The following is a 19,191-nucleotide window of genomic DNA, read 5'->3' as shown; positions in this document are numbered from 1 at the left end:
GCCTTGAAGCAGGGGGTGGGAATCTCCAAAGTGATTAAGTTTTAAATGGAGGGGGAAACTTGCAACGCACCATCTGGAGATGTGCATTTATGATCCTCCTTTGATCCCAGGTTGATTGATGTGTCAAATGAAAGGGGGAGGGAGGGAATTCACACTCCTGTGTAAATTCTGCAAGTTAGATAAATAATAAAAAGAGGGCCTCACATAGCCCACGTTACAATTTCCTCGCAGGTGTGTGTACAGAAAGCTTGTGCTAAATCCCCTTCCAAAAATTACTTCTTTTCTTCACCTCCTGTTAAAGGTGCCCTGTTTCCAGAAGGATACAGTCATGCTTTTTGCTTGAAAAGAAGCTTCTCCTAAGAGGCAAGGATTCCTCTCATTGCCCCCCTTAAAACAGGATTTATTGCACATAAAGCACATCTGGAGGTGTTTATGGAAAGGTACATGATGCATTACAAAGCCTCTGTCTTTGCTCCTCCGCATCTGCCTAAGCTTACACTATACAGACCCACACCCAACAACACAGAGCCCTAAAGCTAAGCAAATTTAAGATAACTCTGAGAGCTGCTTTCTAGCCGGGTTCTGGAAGGATTTCATCCAGGAGTCAACCATGGTGATAAAGCATGAGATCCACGGTGGTATGGCAAACTTGCAGCAGCTTAGCTAATCACCTTCCGCGGCTTAGGTGGCCTGAAAACCGTACCTGAAAACTTGCCTTCCAGCCAACACCCCCTCCCCCCCCCTGCTTTGCCTCAAACAGCATCCTTGCTTCAGCAAGCAAAGTCACCCAGGAGCAAATCAAAAAGTTCTCGTGGCCCTGGAAACAGATGTTCGAAAGAGAGAGAGAGTTCTGAATCAAACTGGGAGGGATTAGTTCTCTTACCTGTCGGAGGTGCTACACACAGCTGGCCATATTCCTAAGCAGTGGGGGAAGAGGAGCGTTGGAGAGCAATCGTGTCCCCAGCAAGCAAGCAAACTAGCAGGGAGCTTGCAGCCCACGTCACCATCAGATCTGGCAAGCCTCCTCTCCAACTTTTCAGTTGTTTGCAACTCTCCCCCCCCCCCTCTTTATTTTTGGCTGGTGTGCAAGACAGAAAGAGCGGAGAATCGGTGGAGCAGAGGCAACGAGGAGAGCAGATCCCAGCCTCTGCTGCAGAGCAAGCTCGATGGGGTCCTTACAGAGTTTTTGACAGCTCAGAACCCAGATAGCTCTTCTTTTAGACTCTTCCTCCTGAGTTGGAAAATTGAAGGTTCTCCCCCGGCCCGCCCCCCCCCCCCACAACTGCCTTAAGCGCTTGAGGCTGCCTCTGTGACGAAACGCTCGTTCTCTGCCAGGCCCCTGCGCTGGAAGCAAAGAGCTATTAAACGTGCCGGAATGCCAAGAGAGCTTAATCAAGCCCAGCTGGGACAGGAACAAAGGCCTACAGGCAACGAAAGCCACAGCCACCTCATCCGCTGCTCTGCTCTCTATATAGTGCTCTCTCTCTCTCTTTGCCTTCCTAATGTTTGACACGTCTTAATGAGATTGTTCAGGGCCAAGGAGTTGCTGCAGGTGGAAGCCAAGCTGACAACCCGTTCGGATGCCATTGTCATGGGAACACGGGAAGCTGCCTGAGGCTGAGGCCTTATCTACATTGTACTTTTCAAGCAGTATCATGCCACTTTAAACAGCCATGGCTTCCCCCAAATATTTCTGGGGACCATAAGAATATAAGAGAACCTGTTGGCCAATGGCCCATCTAGCTCAGCATCCCATTCACAGAGTGGCCAGCCTGATGCTCGTAGGAAAAAAAGGCAAGCAGGATCTGACCACGAGAGCCTTCTGCCTACCTGCTGTGGTTTCCAGCAAGTGGTATTCAGAAGCATTGCCGCCTCTGACCGTGGAGGCAAAGCATAACCATTGTACATTTTTGCAAACAATTTCCTATAATACAATGCAGTGTTGTATCTTATTTTCAGTAATGTGTGCATTCCCCCCCCACTTTGCCCTAATACATGCATTTTTAAATATGTTGTTTCGTTGGAGAACTGCATCGCAAAGTTCAGAGATGTGCGAATTCCAAGGGATAGCTTGTGTTTTGGTTCATGTATTGGTTCAATAAGTGCAAATTAGGTAGTTTCTTATTAACATGCAAACATAATTGAATTTCTTTGCTGCTGCTATTTTAAGCTGCCCATAAACTACTGGAGGACAATTCTGCTGTTCTTTTCGCTAATCAACTTCTTGGCTTTGAACTCAACAGTGAACAAGTTCTTGCAGGGTTAACCAGCACAGCACTGAGCCCTGCTTTTACCAGCCTGTCACTCCCCGGATATTTTTGGACCACAACGCCCATCAGACCACCAACTCCCATGTTTTTGACTACAGCTCCCATCAGCATATTGGGAGCTGTAGTCAAAAACATCTGGAGGGCACCAAGTTGGCAAAGCCTGGCATACATCAATGGGGTGCAGTGGGGAAGGAGGATCAAACTGTGGCCCTTAGCACGGGATCCTCCATTGAGGCCCTTCCAGTGGTTCCCCACACCCTGGATGTCTGGTTTGCCTCTACCAGGAACCAAACCTTTATAGAGTTGCAGGCCCTGACCTGTGGAATCCCTTGCCTGTAGAGGTTTGGCAGGAACTGCTTCTGACTTCTTTCAGACGTCTTTTGAATGCTGTACTATTTATGCAGGTCTTCACAATATGAAATCCTCTTTTTAACCCATCAGTATCTACTGAAGTTTTAAATGAAGATGTTTTACTGATGTTATCATAGAATTGTAGTCTAGTCCAACCCCCTGCAATGCAGGAATTTCCTGCCCATTACACAGCTCAAACCCACAGTGCTGAGGGTCTACCTCTACCAGCTGAGCTATCCCTGATTTTGTTATATTTCATTTGCTGTAAGCCTCAATGATATATGTCATGAAAACGTGGATTATTACTATCTAAGTAATTCAGAGAAGAAGAAGAAGAAGAAGAAGAAGAAGAAGAAGAAGAAGAAGAAGAAGAAGAAGAAGGAGAAGTGGAGGAGGAGGAGGAGGAGGAGGAGGAGTTTGGATTTGATGCACCGCTTTATCACTACCCAAAGGAGTCTCAAAGCAGCTAACATTCTCCTTTCCCTTCCTCCCCCACAACAAACACTCTGTGAGGTGAGTGGGGCTGAGAGACTTCAGATAAGTGTGACTGGCCCGAGGTCACCCAGCAGCTGCATGTGGAGGAGCGGAGGCGCGAACCCGGTTCCCCAGATTACGAGTCTAAATAACAAGTGCAGGGGTTTTTGCAAGCAGGCCCCCATTTTCATTTGTGAAATGCTGCTTAAAGAGTCTGCAGAAGCTGTATTCCCATAGAAGCAAATCCCTGAATGGGGCCTCTCCCTGCCAAGCCACAGTGCCTTGTTGTACAGTTTGTCTTCCAGACTGTGGTTTGGTTACTTACATTAACAGAGCAGTGCTCATTTCTGGAGCCGAAAGAAATTAGCCCTGCATTTGCTCTCGATGGAAAGTCTGAGGCATTACAAAGAGGGAAGCAGAGAGAGAGGTTGGGAATGGATGTGAGGGAGCGTGAATCCCTTCAGATGTCTAGCTGGCTTATTCCCTTCCCAGAGCTGTGAAGGTGGCCTAATTTAGGTTCATTCATTCCAGTGGGTGTACTGAGAGTAGAACTTAGTTAACTACAACCCACTATCCCTCAGTCTAACTTACCTCACAGGGTTGTTGCGAGGATAAGATGAGGGAGAATCTTGTATGCCATTGTGACTTCCCTGGAGGAAAGGCAGGATATAAATGAACAAATAATAATGCATCCTGTGTGCAGAAGGTCCTGGGGTCAATCCCTGACATCTGCAGTTTGAAAATACAGGCTGCAGGCAGGTTCTCCCCTCTGGCCTTTCATGCAAAAAGCAGCCTCAGGTCAAGAGGCTTGGTTCGTGCAATGCCACCTTTAAAATGGCAGCTGCAAGTGTGGCAGGATCAGTGACCAATTGGGAACAGGACTGAAGCACAGAGAGGCAGCACAGCAAGCACTGAGGGCAGCTTCCCCTCCACACCAAATAGCAGCTTCAGAGGAGTGATTTCTGTCAGGATGGAGACCCAGGAAAAACAAATGAAAACAAAACAAAACAAAACAAAACAAAGCCTCATGTTTCTTGCCACGGTTCTCATTCTCCTCAACCCTCTTGGGCCCTGTAGCTGCCACAATCCACTTACAATGTTTAGGTAGTGGGGAGGGAACCTGCGGCCTTCTAAATGTTGGTGGACTAGAACCCCCATCATCCCTGCCCACAGGCAATGCTGCTGGGGCTGCTGGGAGTTTGTGTCCAACAACATCTTGAGGGCCACAACTGCCCATCCCAGGTTAGGTTAGAAGAAAGTCCCCAGTACAAGAAAATGAGCTATTCTACCTCTTCATTATGCTTTGGGGCTATTCAGTTTTATTTTGGTGGGTTTTTTTGGGGGGGAGGAGCCAATTAAAGGGGAACTCGGCCATCATTGCATTATTAAATGACACATTGCTTGGAGAAAATGGATCATTGTTTCTCTTCCCCTCTCGTAATTCTAGAATTCATCCAAAGAAGCTTGAAGGTGTGAGAATCAAGACAGAGAAAAAGAAGGACTTGTTTGCATGAGACATAGTTACTGTAACCTGTGGAAGTGTCTGCCACTAGATGTAGCAATGGTCACCCAGCTGGATGCCTTTAAAAGGGGGTTGACTATGCTAGCCACACTGACTATGCTCAGCCTCTAGTCATGGAGGTGGTAGGCCTCTGGACTTCAGTTGCCAGGCAACCAGAGTGAGAGGAAGTGCTGCTGCTTGTGGGCTTCCCAAAGGCACCTGGTTGGTCATCATGAGATGCTGGACTTGATAGTTCTTTGGCAGGACATTTTCTTGTGTTCTAACATGGTTGCTTATGGCTTCCCGGAGGTATCTGTCACCCCTTTACCAGCAGTTTATTCAGGTTTTCTTCCTCAGGTTCTAAAATGGCAGCTGCCTGCCTTAAGCAAAAAAAGAAAGAGCAAACTAGAAAATGTAAGAAAACTAATAAGTAGTGGGAAGGAGAGAAAAATCCACAGTGAAATTTGCCAAGGACTTTTGGAGCAGCCAACAACTACAGCCTACTTTCTGGGGACGAAAATAGCTGCCATTAATGCTACTTTTTCCTTACAGACCTCCCAGCCAACTTGGTTATGGAGAAGGCTGCTGAATGCAGTCCTGGCTCACGCATCACACAATGTGTGTTAAGTGCTATAGAAGCCTGGACGTAGGAGACAGAAGCAAGACAGAACCCCCATTGTCAAGACCCAGGCAGAGAGAGCTGGATGTGGCTTTCAGCTATCAAGCTTTCAAATGAGAGGTTTTATAAAGAGGCCAATTTCCTAAGCGCTGAATACTTTAAAAGTGCTGGAACAGACAGTGCTGGAAATGATGGGAAATTTCTCAAATTTCAGGCGAGGTTGTTATGTGAAACTGGCCCCACATTTCTACGGATATATTTCACCTTCTCCAGTGTTTGAGTTGCATGTTTGGGATATTTAACTAGAGAGGCAAATATGTGATTTTCCCAACGCGGATGAGAGAAGTAGTTGTTGCACAACACAAGCATATTATTACCCAAAGTTATCTTAATAGTGCATCACATTCCCCATTCAAGTAGCATAATGCAGATGTGGATCATGGCTGTTTGCGAATTGGGCTTAAATGCACAACCGCTTGGACATTTAGTTTATTACAGCTTATTAGAGGGGTGGCTGTGTTATCTTCTGCAGCAAACACAACTCGAAGAAAAAAATGCATAATGGACCAACCTTGCTCAGCTTCCAAGAAACACAGTTGAATGTCAACAAAGAGTCTTGCGGCATCTAAAAAAAAGTAACAACTTTTTAAGCCAAATAATTTTTATTGGTTTTTCAGGTAAATACAAGAACAACATATAAATACAGAAAAATAACCAATTTATTATGGCAAAAGTTTGTGGACCACAATCAAATTTGTTATTTTGTGGCTAATGAACATAGGAAACCACTTTGTATTTAACAGCCTGTTGGCCAGTCTAAATCAGTATACTCTACTTTCTACTCTTACAGGCTATAGGGTCTCAGGAATACATCTCTCTGGGTGATGCTTCCAGACTGTGGCTATTTGGAGGTAGCATTCAACTGAACACCATTAAGTTCGAATATCCCAGTTATAGATGATTGGGAGGTCTTCTGCAACAAACTCACTTCCGCAAAAGATCAGACATTTTGTTTTAAGGGAAGTAACAGGGAATGCACCAGAAACTGTAGGTTAACCTTTGCATTGATGTATCATCTAATCTCCAGGCAAACAAATCAGGATGAATGCTCAATAAATAGGTTGCCTTCCACCTATTGGACATGCTGTGGATTTAACCTAGGCTGTGTACACATTACACTAAAGCACATGACCACCCAAAGATTCCTGGGAGCTGTAGGTTGTTATGGGTGCTGAGAATTGCAGCTCTTTGATGGACAGACTACATTTCCCAGGATTCTTTGGTGGGTGGCATATGCAGCCCTGGTACCTTAGCTACACCACTGAGCTACAGCCCTTCCACAAATTGAAATTTGGAATCTTCTTGCTTCATACCCAAGAAAATGGAGTACAAAGTTGGCCGGGGAGGGGGGAAGAGATGCAAATATGTGTGTATTTTTAAAACACCCCAAAACAGCTTGCAAAAACAAAACAAAACTCTGCAACCAACTCTTTCCCTTGATTCTTGCTTTCTTCACAAACCCCTGCAGTCAGTTGCACTCTGAGTCTTACCTCCTAGGCTGCGTTGAAGAGAACTGTCCCCACAAAGGGTTTCCCCCAGGAATGGAAAAATGAAATGCAAGGCTTGGAGACATTTCTAAGGCCTGAGTCAAAGGCAAACCTTGAGAAATGTTTTGCAGAACTGCACATCTTCCATATACTGTACACCCCCCCCACACACACACCCCACCGCTACAATCCTGAGCTGACTCAGGCAAAATTGAAAACCTCAGAAGTTCTCTGGCATCTACAGATTTATATAGACCCAGAAAGTGATTTTCCAGGAACTGCAGGGAAGAAATAGGATTGCAACCCCTGGCAGTTCTGGCTGGGAAATCGCTTAGCAAGAGGCCTCCCTCGGCAGACAGAGAGCAGCTGCCGTCTTAGCCTTGGATTTTCAGACCTCTGTAGAGAAGACTGAACTCAAACCACCCCCACACTCAAATTATTCCATACCTGGCAGGATGGTAGGAATGAGCCTTATTTTTTGATTTGATTATTATTATTATTATTGCAGGGTCCGCAGTTATTTGCTCTACAGGTCTGCTGACATTTTCATAGGAAACAGCAGCCCATTAAACAGACACCCAGGAGGTGCTCCCAGGCTGTAAAGTTATGCAACCCAAAATATTAAGGAAGTCATTGCCAATTTGGTGCCATCCAGAGGTTTTTGGGCTACTGATTTGCACGTTCAATTCACTGGTGGCAGAGGTGTGATTCCAAGCACAAAGACTTTGCAAGGGGTGCAATATATGAGGAAATGGTCCATATCCCAGAAGTCTCCTGGGATTGGACAGGGGCATCTTTCTATGCCAGAAGCATATACTGAGATTAACCAAAGCTGGGGAAGATGGATCAATTGCTTTGAATGAGCTGCATGCATAAGTAGTTGGACTGAGGCCACCACCAAGGTATCTGTCCATTGTATGGCATTCCACTCCCCGCGCCCCCAGTGCTCCCCCCTTTTCTTTTTTGAGAAACAAGACCTGGCCTCAGTCAGTCATGTTTTAGTCACTTCCAGATTAGATTGCTGCCCAAACCTCAGTTATTTTATAGCCCTCACAGGTTGCCAATTTGTTGTTGAGCTTAATTCAAGTTGCTGATTTTGACCTTTAAGTCTCTCCATGGCTTGGGGCCAGCCTGAGCATCCCCAGAATCACCTCCTCCCACAGCAACCTGCCCGAGAAGTTCAGTCTGCTTCAGAGGCTTTTCACTGTGTGGTAATCCTCCCTCCTCCCCAAAATCACCAGATCCCAGTGCCTGGGCACCCAAGATGAGGGATTTTTTGGTTGTAGCATCCAGATTCAGGAACAGCCTTGTGAGAGAGGTGGGGATGGACAAATCAGTTAATTCTGGTTTCTCTCAGTTTTTCCACTCTTAAATTCAGTTCTGCACATTCTGCATTTTTTAAAAGCCCTCCTGAAAATTCATCAGCATTATTCTTCTTAATGTATTTATTACCCATCCTTAACCCCAAGGTCTCTGGGTGGGTTGCAACATTAAAAACAATATTAAAAACAAATTAAGACAAAATTTTAGTGCAAATTTCTCCTAATATATATGACTAATACTACTTTTTTTGGAAAGCAACTTCCCCCTAATATAATGCATTAGAGGATGTAATTTTCTTCAGTGTATTAACATTTTGACATAATTGCATGTGGTTCCTTTGGTCATTTATTATTATTTAATTAGCTGTATTGCAGGAATAAGGAACCTGTGGTCCTCCAGATGTTGCTCCTGGATTAAAACTACCATCATCCTTGACTGTGCATTTTATTGAGCCAGATCACTGGTCCATCTAGCTCAGTACTGCCCACATTGACTGGCAGCGGCTCTCCCACCCTATCTGAAGATGCTGGAAATTGAACCCGGGACTTCCTGCTTGCAAAGCAGATGCCCCATCACTGAGCTGCTGTGGCCCTTCCCATTGGCCATGCTGGCTGGGGGTGATAGGAATGGAGCTCCAACATATCTGCTATGGGTTCCCTATCCCTCTTACAGGGTGCCCTGCCCACGCGCCAAATCCTCTGTGTTCAGAGCCAGAAAGGAATTGACCAGTCTAGAGGTTTTGCCTTCCCCAGAGCAAAACGTCACAACTTTAGGCAGTTAAGGAATTGGGTGGAATCTTAGTCATTGAGTGACTTGTGAAATGGTGCATCAGCCCATCCTCGATCAGCTATGTTTTCAGGGTACCCTGTTAAAGGGCTCTTGGTGGATGTCTCTGTCCAGAAGTCAGAGTGGGGCAGATGAGCCATAGGGCTTCCAGTGGCGGCCATAGGACAGCCACCTCGGTAGAGCAACGTCTTGGGGAGGCCATAATCCTTAGCACAACCCCGAAGGGGTTCCAGCCCTCCAGGAGGCAGCAGGAATGGATCCACACCCAATGCCTGCAGGCAAAGTTCTATCTATGCCTGCAGCCAATAAAGTTGTGGCCATTTTAACTGCTGGTCATTGTCTGGCTGAGTTTGTACTCTCACACTACAACACAAAATTAGAGCAGGGGAGGGAGGCACTGCGAGTGGCACTGCAAGCTCTCTAGCTTGAAGGCAGACCGTCAGAGTTCAGAGTTGCTTCTTTTCTGCACAGATTCATTCCTTAATGGTGACAAATCTATTTTCCCGGACGGTTCCTTTTTTTTTCCTTTTTGGTTAACAAATATGCATGCATGCATCTCAATAAGCAGGCATCTAATTAACACCTGATCGTTTCCTCCGCACATGGCGAAGGAGATGTCGCGGGTGGTCAGAATGATTACCGAAGAGTCTCTCCAGTGCTCAAGCGCAACCGTGGGCCATTTGTTTTCCCGACAACCCCCAAAGACTCTGCAACAGGGGATTTATTCCAGTGCTAGTTACACAGTGATAATTAGGGGGGTAATTAGAGCTGCTGGCTATGAGATATCACCCAACTTTTATAATCCTTTTTTTATTGGGCAATTATTTCCCCCCCATAGCACTGCTATGTATTTTGGAGACAAACGGGAGGGGAGCTGTAAAACAATGATGTTGCATGAACTGACATGGGGGGGGGGTTGTGTCGTGATCCAGGGACAGTGCTTGTGCAGGTGAGATTTTGCATGCACATACCTGTCACACAGCTACCACAGTGTGTGTTTCTTCTCACCAGTCCACAGGTCACGTCATGTGGAATAACACTGCAAAAAGAGTCACAGGTGCCTCTTGGTTATTTGGGTGCAGCTCGGGCGGAGGAGGCAGGCCAGAATCTTAAGCTGCAAAAGACCAAGAGGAAAAGACTGGCCTCCCAGCTAGACTGCTGTCATGGGGGTACCTTTGAAAACTACTGTTGTTCCAAAATAGTGCAGCGAAGTTAGAATCATAGAATCATAGAGTTGGAAGAGACCACAAGGGCCATTGAGTCCAACCCCCTGCCAAGCAGGAAACACCATCAGAGCACTCCTGACATATGGTTGTCAAGCCTCTGCTTAAAGACCTCCAAAGAAGGAGACTCCACCACACTCCTTGGCAGCAAATTCCACTGTCGAACAGCTCTTACTGTCAGGAAGTTCTTCCTAATGTTTAGGTGGAATCTTCTTTCTTGTAGTTTGGATCCATTGCTCCGTGTCCGCTTCTCTGGAGCAGCAGAAAACAACCTTTCTCCCTCCTCTATGTGACATCCTTTTATATATTTGAACATGGCTATCATATCACCCCTTAACCTCCTCTTCTCCAGGCTAAACATGCCCAGCTCCCTTAGCCGTTCCTCATAAGGCATCGTTTCCAGGCCTTTGACCATTTTGGTTGCCCTCCTCTGGACATGTTCCAGTTTGTCAGTGTCCTTCTTGAACTGTGGTGCCCAGAACTGGACACAGTACTCCAGGTGAGGTCTGACCAGAGCAGAATACATTGGCACTATTACTTCCCTTGATCTAGATGCTATACTCCTATTGATGCAGCCCAGAATTGCATTGACTTTTTTAGCTGCTGCGTCACACTGTTGGCTCATGTCAAGTTTGTGGTCAACCAAGACTCCTAGATCCTTTTCACATGTACTGCTCTCAAGCCAGGTGTCACCCATCTTGTATTTGTGCCTCTCATTTTTTTTTTGCCCAAGTGCAATACTTTACATTTCTCCCTGTTAAAATTAATCTTGTTTGTTTTGGCCCAGTTCTCTAATCTGTCAAGGTCGTTTTGAAGTGTGATCCTGTCCTCTGGGGTGTTAGCCACCCCTCCCAGTTTGGTGTCATCTGCAAATTTGATCAGGATGCCCTTGAGTCCATCATCCAAGTCGTTGATAAAGATGTTGAATAAGACTGGGCCCAAGACAGAACCCTGTGGCACCCCACTAGTCACTCTTCTCCAGGATGAAGAGAAACCATTGATGAGCACCCTTTGGGTTCGGTCAGTCAGCCAGTATATATATATATATATATATATATATATATATGCTTTCGTAGATTTTCACGGGTACAGGAATGCAGGTTTTGGTGTCCTCGGGTGTCTTCCCGTGTAAAAGTTGGGGTGTCTAGGCGACGTTTCGACGAGGTCTCACTCGTCATCTTCAGGCTGGTGCTTTCGGCTTCTTGTTACTGGAACAGAGCAGGATCTCAGTGTTTGAGTTCCTATAAATACTGTTGAGGGGGTGTGGTGTATAGCCTCCAATGTTCTGGGCAGAGAGGAAGTTCCCAGGCTAGTGTGCCTTTTCTTCTTTTGTTCCTTAATTACTTGAGGGATATCTTGAGTGATTTCTTGAGTGATATCCTGAGTACCACTTAGGTGGGTCATTAGGTGTGGATTAGTTGCTAAAGTCTTTGTGTCTTGACCTCTTGAACTTTGTGAAGAGTTTTTCTGAGAAGATGGCTGTACTGCACTTAGTTGTGCTCTGGCTTGGCTTCGTGTATAGGGGCGAGCTGTGGTTTTGTGGCCTGTGTCAGCCAGATCTGTGTAGGGATTGCAGGGGGGTGCAGCATCTGGAGGTGCCACCATGGTTTGGCTACTGGATGGTGTCTGTAATTTATCTGTGGAGAGGGTCTGGGTTTGGGTCTGGTGTGGTTGATTGGTGATGGCGTTCTGTGTGCCTCTGGATCTGGTGTCAGTTTTTGTGGGGAGGGCTAATTTCCAGATGTCTGGCAAGCGGGATGTGTCGTCACGCTTGTTCATGTTGTGAGGGTGTTTCTCTAGCTCGATGGCTTCCATGATTATTCTCTTGTGGTGATGTTCCATGTTAAAGAGCAATTTGGAATCTGCAAAATTAATTTCGTGTCCTGTTTCTTTCATGTGTTGGAAAAGAGAGGAAGTTTTTTCTTCTTTTTTGACGGCATTCTTGTGTTCTGCGATACGTGCATTTATTCGTCTGTTTGTTTGTCCAATGTACGTGGCTGGGCAGACTTTGCAGGGTATTTCATAGACCCCTTGGTTTTCCAACTGGATTTTATCCTTGGGGTTTCTGAGGATATTGGCTATTTTTTGGTTGGTGCAAAAGGCTGTTTTGATATTGTGTTTATGGAGGATTTTGCTAATTTTATCTGTAGTGCCCTTGATATAAGGAAGGAGGGCCATGCCATTGTTTTCTTCTGTGTCTTGGTTTTTGGGGGGTGTTTCTTTTTGGATTAGCTTCGTAACCCTGTTTTGCTGGTATCCATTGGCAATTAACACATTTGAGAGATTCTGTAACTCAGTTGTCAAGTGGTCTTTGTCAGCCAGGCGTTTGGTTCTGGAGATGAGAGTCTTGGCTACGGAGTTTATTTGTGCAGGGTGGTGGTGTGATTGTGCATGTAAGTAGCGGTTGGTGTGTGTTTTTTTCCGGTAGATAGTGTGTCCTAGGGAGCCATCAGGTTTTTTGTAGATTAGGACGTCAAGGAAGGGAAGTTGGTTGTTGGCTTCTATTTCCATAGTGAATTGTATTTTGGGGTGTAGGCTGTTGAGATGTGTGAGGAAGCTATCCAGTTTTTCCTTCCCGTGTGGCCAAATTACAAAGGTGTCGTCAACATATCTGAGCCAAAGTTTGGGTTTGTGTTCTGACTTGTCTAAAGCATTGGTTTCAAAGTGTTCCATGTACAGGTTTGCGATGACCGGTGAGAGGGGTGATCCCATAGGTGCTCCTTCTATCTGTTTGTATCTTTGTCCATTGTGGATGAAGTACGTGTTGGTTAGGCAGTGGTTGGTCAGGTCCAAGATGTATTCGGGGGGATTGTATTTGTTTTGAATGGCTGTCAAGGCTTCATTAATGGGTACTTGTGTGAAGAGAGATACAACATCGAAGCTCACAAGTAGGTCATTAGGATGTAGGTTTTGCTTCTTTATTGTTTCTATGAACTGGAAGGAGTTTGGAACGTGTGAAGAGATGGATTCTGCATAGGGCTGAAGTTGCTTGGCGAGAAATTTAGCGAGATTTTGTAGAGGTGAGCCTATGGAGCTGACTATTGGTCTGAGTGGTGTTCCTTCTTTGTGTATCTTGGGGAGGCCGTAGAGTTTGGGGCATCTGGATGATTTTTCTCTGGGGATGATTCTTAGCTGGATTTCTTCACTGATAGGAGAGGCTTTTATTTTGGATTTGGTGGTTTTTTCCAGATAGGTGGTGGGATCTGTTTTTATAGGTTGGTAGGTAGGATCTTGGAGTAGATTTGATAGTTTTGCTTGGTAGTCCGATGTGTTCATCACAACAGTGGCATTACCTTTGTCTGCTGGGAGAATGATTATGTTGTTGTCTTTCCTCAGGTTGGTGAGTGCTTTCTGTTCTTCTTTGTGTAAATTGCTTCTGGGTGGTTTGCTGGAGCAGAGGATGTTGGTGACTTCAAGTCTGATTTTATTGGCTTCATCTGGGTTGATTTTGGTTAGGCTAGCTTCGACTCCAGCAAACCACCCAGAAGCAATTTACACAAAGAAGAACAGAAAGCACTCACCAACCTGAGGAAAGACAACAACATAATCATTCTCCCAGCAGACAAAGGTAATGCCACTGTTGTGATGAACACATCGGACTACCAAGCAAAACTATCAAATCTACTCCAAGATCCTACCTACCAACCTATAAAAACAGATCCCACCACCTATCTGGAAAAAACCACCAAATCCAAAATAAAAGCCTCTCCTATCAGTGAAGAAATCCAGCTAAGAATCATCCCCAGAGAAAAATCATCCAGATGCCCCAAACTCTACGGCCTCCCCAAGATACACAAAGAAGGAACACCACTCAGACCAATAGTCAGCTCCATAGGCTCACCTCTACAAAATCTCGCTAAATTTCTCGCCAAGCAACTTCAGCCCTATGCAGAATCCATCTCTTCACACGTTCCAAACTCCTTCCAGTTCATAGAAACAATAAAGAAGCAAAACCTACATCCTAATGACCTACTTGTGAGCTTCGATGTTGTATCTCTCTTCACACAAGTACCCATTAATGAAGCCTTGACAGCCATTCAAAACAAATACAATCCCCCCGAATACATCTTGGACCTGACCAACCACTGCCTAACCAACACGTACTTCATCCACAATGGACAAAGATACAAACAGATAGAAGGAGCACCTATGGGATCACCCCTCTCACCGGTCATCGCAAACCTGTACATGGAACACTTTGAAACCAATGCTTTAGACAAGTCAGAACACAAACCCAAACTTTGGCTCAGATATGTTGACGACACCTTTGTAATTTGGCCACACGGGAAGGAAAAACTGGATAGCTTCCTCACACATCTCAACAGCCTACACCCCAAAATACAATTCACTATGGAAATAGAAGCCAACAACCAACTTCCCTTCCTTGACGTCCTAATCTACAAAAAACCTGATGGCTCCCTAGGACACACTATCTACCGGAAAAAAACACACACCAACCGCTACTTACATGCACAATCACACCACCACCCTGCACAAATAAACTCCGTAGCCAAGACTCTCATCTCCAGAACCAAACGCCTGGCTGACAAAGACCACTTGACAACTGAGTTACAGAATCTCTCAAATGTGTTAATTGCCAATGGATACCAGCAAAACAGGGTTACGAAGCTAATCCAAAAAGAAACACCCCCCAAAAACCAAGACACAGAAGAAAACAATGGCATGGCCCTCCTTCCTTATATCAAGGGCACTACAGATAAAATTAGCAAAATCCTCCATAAACACAATATCAAAACAGCCTTTTGCACCAACCAAAAAATAGCCAATATCCTCAGAAACCCCAAGGATAAAATCCAGTTGGAAAACCAAGGGGTCTATGAAATACCCTGCAAAGTCTGCCCAGGCACGTACATTGGACAAACAAACAGACGAATAAATGCACGTATCGCAGAACACAAGAATGCCGTCAAAAAAGAAGAAAAAACTTCCTCTCTTTTCCAACACATGAAAGAAACAGGACACGAAATTAATTTTGCAGATTCCAAATTGCTCTTTAACATGGAACATCACCACAAGAGAATAATCATGGAAGCCATCGAGCTAGAGAAACACCCTCACAACATGAACAAGCGTGACGACACATCCCGCTTGCCAGACATCTGGAAATTAGCCCTCCCCACAAAAACTGACACCAGATCCAGAGGCACACAGAACGCCATCACCAATCAACCACACCAGACCCAAACCCAGACCCTCTCCACAGATAAATTACAGACACCATCCAGTAGCCAAACCATGGTGGCACCTCCAGATGCTGCACCCCCCTGCAATCCCTACACAGATCTGGCTGACACAGGCCACAAAACCACAGCTCGCCCCTATACACGAAGCCAAGCCAGAGCACAACTAAGTGCAGTACAGCCATCTTCTCAGAAAAACTCTTCACAAAGTTCAAGAGGTCAAGACACAAAGACTTTAGCAACTAATCCACACCTAATGACCCACCTAAGTGGTACTCAGGATATCACTCAAGAAATCACTCAAGATATCCCTCAAGTAATTAAGGAACAAAAGAAGAAAAGGCACACTAGCCTGGGAACTTCCTCTCTGCCCAGAACATTGGAGGCTATACACCACACCCCCTCAACAGTATTTATAGGAACTCAAACACTGAGATCCTGCTCTGTTCCAGTAACAAGAAGCCGAAAGCACCAGCCTGAAGATGACGAGTGAGACCTCGTCGAAACGTCGCCTAGACACCCCAACTTTTACACGGGAAGACACCCGAGGACACCAAAACCTGCATATATATATATATATATATATATATATATATATATATATATATATATATATACTCTTGAACCTGAAGCTGTGCCAGTGTAAGAAGGATATTTTGGATTATAACTCCAATCAGCCTCAGCAGTCCTCACCCATTGTTCCATCTCTCTGGGTTTGATGTGAGCTGTAGTCCCAACAACAACTTGGGATGGCACCATCTTGGGAGAGCCTGACCAGGCTTGTGACATTCTCATTGCCATCTCAGCTGGCCTCTTCGGCTTTGAGGGGAACTCCAAAGCAGGTGTCACTGTGCCTTCCCTCCCCTTGCAGAGTAACATCAGCGCCAGAGGTGTCTACCTCAGGATAAAATGGCATCATGCCCTCATGAAGAATACTGGATCTCCTTTCCATCACCACCACCATTATTATTTTCAGCATAGTTTCTATGCCCTTCTAATATTGCCACCTCTAAAATTTGCCACATTTCCACAATATTTTCCTTAAAAATAATCTGTGTGAAGATCCTGAAACATTTTGCCTGTGCATTTCTCCTAATACCCCCTTTCGGAAAGAATGTTTTGTGCATTTTTTTCACTGATGTACACATTTTTGTGTACAATTTTCCCTAATGGTTACTTTTGGGGGGACACACTTTTGGGGGTCGAAGCAATGCATTGCAAAATTAGAAAAAGCTTCATTTCAGCTTGCTTATTGGTCCAGGAAGTGTGGATTAGGTAAGTTTGCATTAAAATGCAGATGGAATGGAACCCCCCCCCCCCGACTAGTGTTGACAATAAAACTGTTTCTCACAGATGAAAACTCATTTGCTCCAGAGCTGACTGCAGTGTGCCTAGGGAGCTGAGATTTGAATTGTGTCATTGTGCAGGTGCATAAAAAGACACTGCTGCTTTTGATGCAATGCAATCTGCACAGCTCTTTCCTAAGTTCCAGAAAGCGATGCTCTATTGACATCAACTATTCCATCTCAAAAATTGCTGGGATGGAAATGAACTGCAGATTGGCAAGCCATTAACTGCTAATATAGACCAGTGAAGCCGCTTCTATTCCACCTCAAAAGTTGCTATTAAGAATAGCTACGTTAGTTCCTGAGTTGACAAAGGTTGCATGCTCAGAAGGACATGTCAGATTCGTATTTAAATTTGACACCAATTATTTTCAAACCCAGAGGGATGAGGCAGGAGTCCTGCAGAGGATCCAAGGCGAGACTGTGTTCCCACTTCTAAGACACCTCCTTAGCATGGTTCCAATTTGAGCATTTTATGAGGTTGTTATTCCATAGTAAGAGTGGACTATGTGAGGTTTGTAATCTTTTACAACTTGCTTAGTAAATCCAAAGGCACGATTTGCAAGGAGTAGGTTCATAAAGATAATCTTTGGTTCCATAGCTGAACCTTTCCAAGAACGTTTAAGTGATTCTTCTAAACGTCACCAGGACGTGAAAGATCACAGCAGCTCTCCAGTTATTTGCTCTTGCAAGCTCACTTTTATGTGGTGAAGGGGTGGCACAGCTTCAGATCATGGAAGCATTAATATTCAGAAGTTCCTGCATCTATTTAAACAACACTATTCTTTCTCCCTGCTGTCCTGTATACCTGAAACATCTCCATGATAGCCCCATCCTGACTTCCTTCAAAACCCTCCTTTCCATGGGAAGAGCCTTGCTGCTGCTGGATCAAATTAAGAGCTAATTGTTGGGATACTGCCAGGGAGACAGTCATCAAGGCCCCACGTTGATCCCGGACGATCCATCGACCTCTGGTAGACACGCAGTATCATTCAATTAGCGACACGAACTCCAGAAATAGCTTGCCACATTCCAGAGCTGGTGCAAGCTCTATCAGCAGAATTCGCACAGCGAAAGATGCACGCAGGAGAGCATTATTTACAACTTTATTCAGCGTTGGTCAGAACAAAGAAAACATGACTGCCTGCTTCAATGTCTCAGGCACAGAGTGAAAAACAAAAGCATAGACACAACAGAAACATCCTGTGAACAGGAAATACGCAGGCTGTGACACAAACCTCCTGCTCCCTTTTAAGGTGGAACACTGATTTGGTTCAGAATCCTGTTCTTAAAGTAGCAAACCAGTTGCCCTCATGGGAAGCCCATAAAAAGCAAGAAGGAGCCTAAGTGTCACAGTGCTCTTCTCTTTCTGTGAAGCCTTGGGCACAATCCTCTGATCTCTCCTGCCAGTGGCATAGCGTGGGTTGCCAGTGCCTGGGGCTTTGCAGAAGATGGGTGGGAGGGAAGGAAATGGACAGAGTACACATGCGCATTCAACTGTCTAACGGTGGTGATGTCACCCAGGAAATCACAGCCGCAGAGATAAGGAAAGAAAAGTGGTTCTGTTGTCTGAAGAGGTTACTTCCTGGTTTTTCAATGGAGCTCAGTGATGGAAGTGTGCAGCTGTATTGAGACAGCACTGGGTGTTGAAATTTTGTGCTCCTAACAATTTTGCACCTGGGGGAACTGCCACTATGCCCCCCCCAATGCTATGCCACTGCCTGCCACAAATAAGCCTAAGTGTGCGTAAAGAGGGACACTGCTTGGTACTTTCAGACATAGATTCATGGTGCAAAATTGCATGAAATATGCACTACCTACTTTATATGTACAGGTGCAAATTCAGATCGCTGAGCAGATTAAGATGTTGGATGTCTGAGATCTTACTGGCTCTTCTTTGTTCAGAAGTCCTGCAAGCAGTTAAAAAAAAAAAAGCAGACAATTTGAGCCCCAGCATAAGAAACCTGGGGAAGGCAATCCCTGTAGCACCCCTAACAATGCCCCTGATTGCAAATTCTTCTCCTACTCCCACTTGTTTCCTGTAAAAAACTAAAGAGGGGTTGTAGTCTCCTTAGGGGAGGGACCTGTCCTCTCAGTCGATTCCAAGGAAAATGGAACCCAGAATGGAAACTGGTACTGTTTGGTTATTCCTCCCATGCGCAGAACGGAAATCAACCAGCAAATATGATCAGTATTCACTATGGTTGTTGCTTTAAGTGTGTAAACAATACATAATTGATTCCCCGCTCCCATCCCCCAATATGCACTGGGTTTCCTTTGCCTCTGAATCAATAGGGTGGAGTAAGGCAATGACAATGTAACTTATGTCAATTATGTAAATTACATAATTTTGCTACAGCGAACTGCAAGGCAGATGTTGATGCCTCCATACATCTCCATGTCTCATCTGTGGCAAAGTGTAATGTGGATAAGTGGGGGTACATTATTGAAATAATAACATCTGAGACATTTTAAAAGAAGATTTGTATTAAGATAATATACCTAACACTAAAGAACAAAATTATAGGTTAGTCTGTCTTGGTTTTTGCT

General features: G+C 45.1%; 1 protein-coding gene across 5 annotated transcripts in view; it reads right to left on the bottom strand.

The window, feature by feature from the left end:
- Positions 1 to 1,239, bottom strand: part of COL16A1 (collagen type XVI alpha 1 chain) — a 130,459-nt gene extending 129,220 nt beyond the window's left edge. For all 5 annotated transcript variants that reach the window (XM_081921167.1, XM_081921168.1, XM_081921170.1 and 2 more), the window contains exon 1: positions 884 to 1,239. The gene's annotated coding sequence lies outside the window, so the exon portion shown is untranslated. The remainder of the gene's footprint in view (positions 1 to 883) is intronic.
- Between the last annotated feature and the right edge of the window lie 17,952 nt (positions 1,240 to 19,191).

The sequence above is a fragment of the Podarcis melisellensis genome, assembly GCF_964234715.1.
Source record: "Podarcis melisellensis genome assembly, chromosome: 8".
Lineage (NCBI taxonomy): Eukaryota > Metazoa > Chordata > Lepidosauria > Squamata > Lacertidae > Podarcis > Podarcis melisellensis.
Note: the sequence above shows the minus strand (reverse complement) of the source record. Positions and strands in the feature narration are given on the sequence as shown.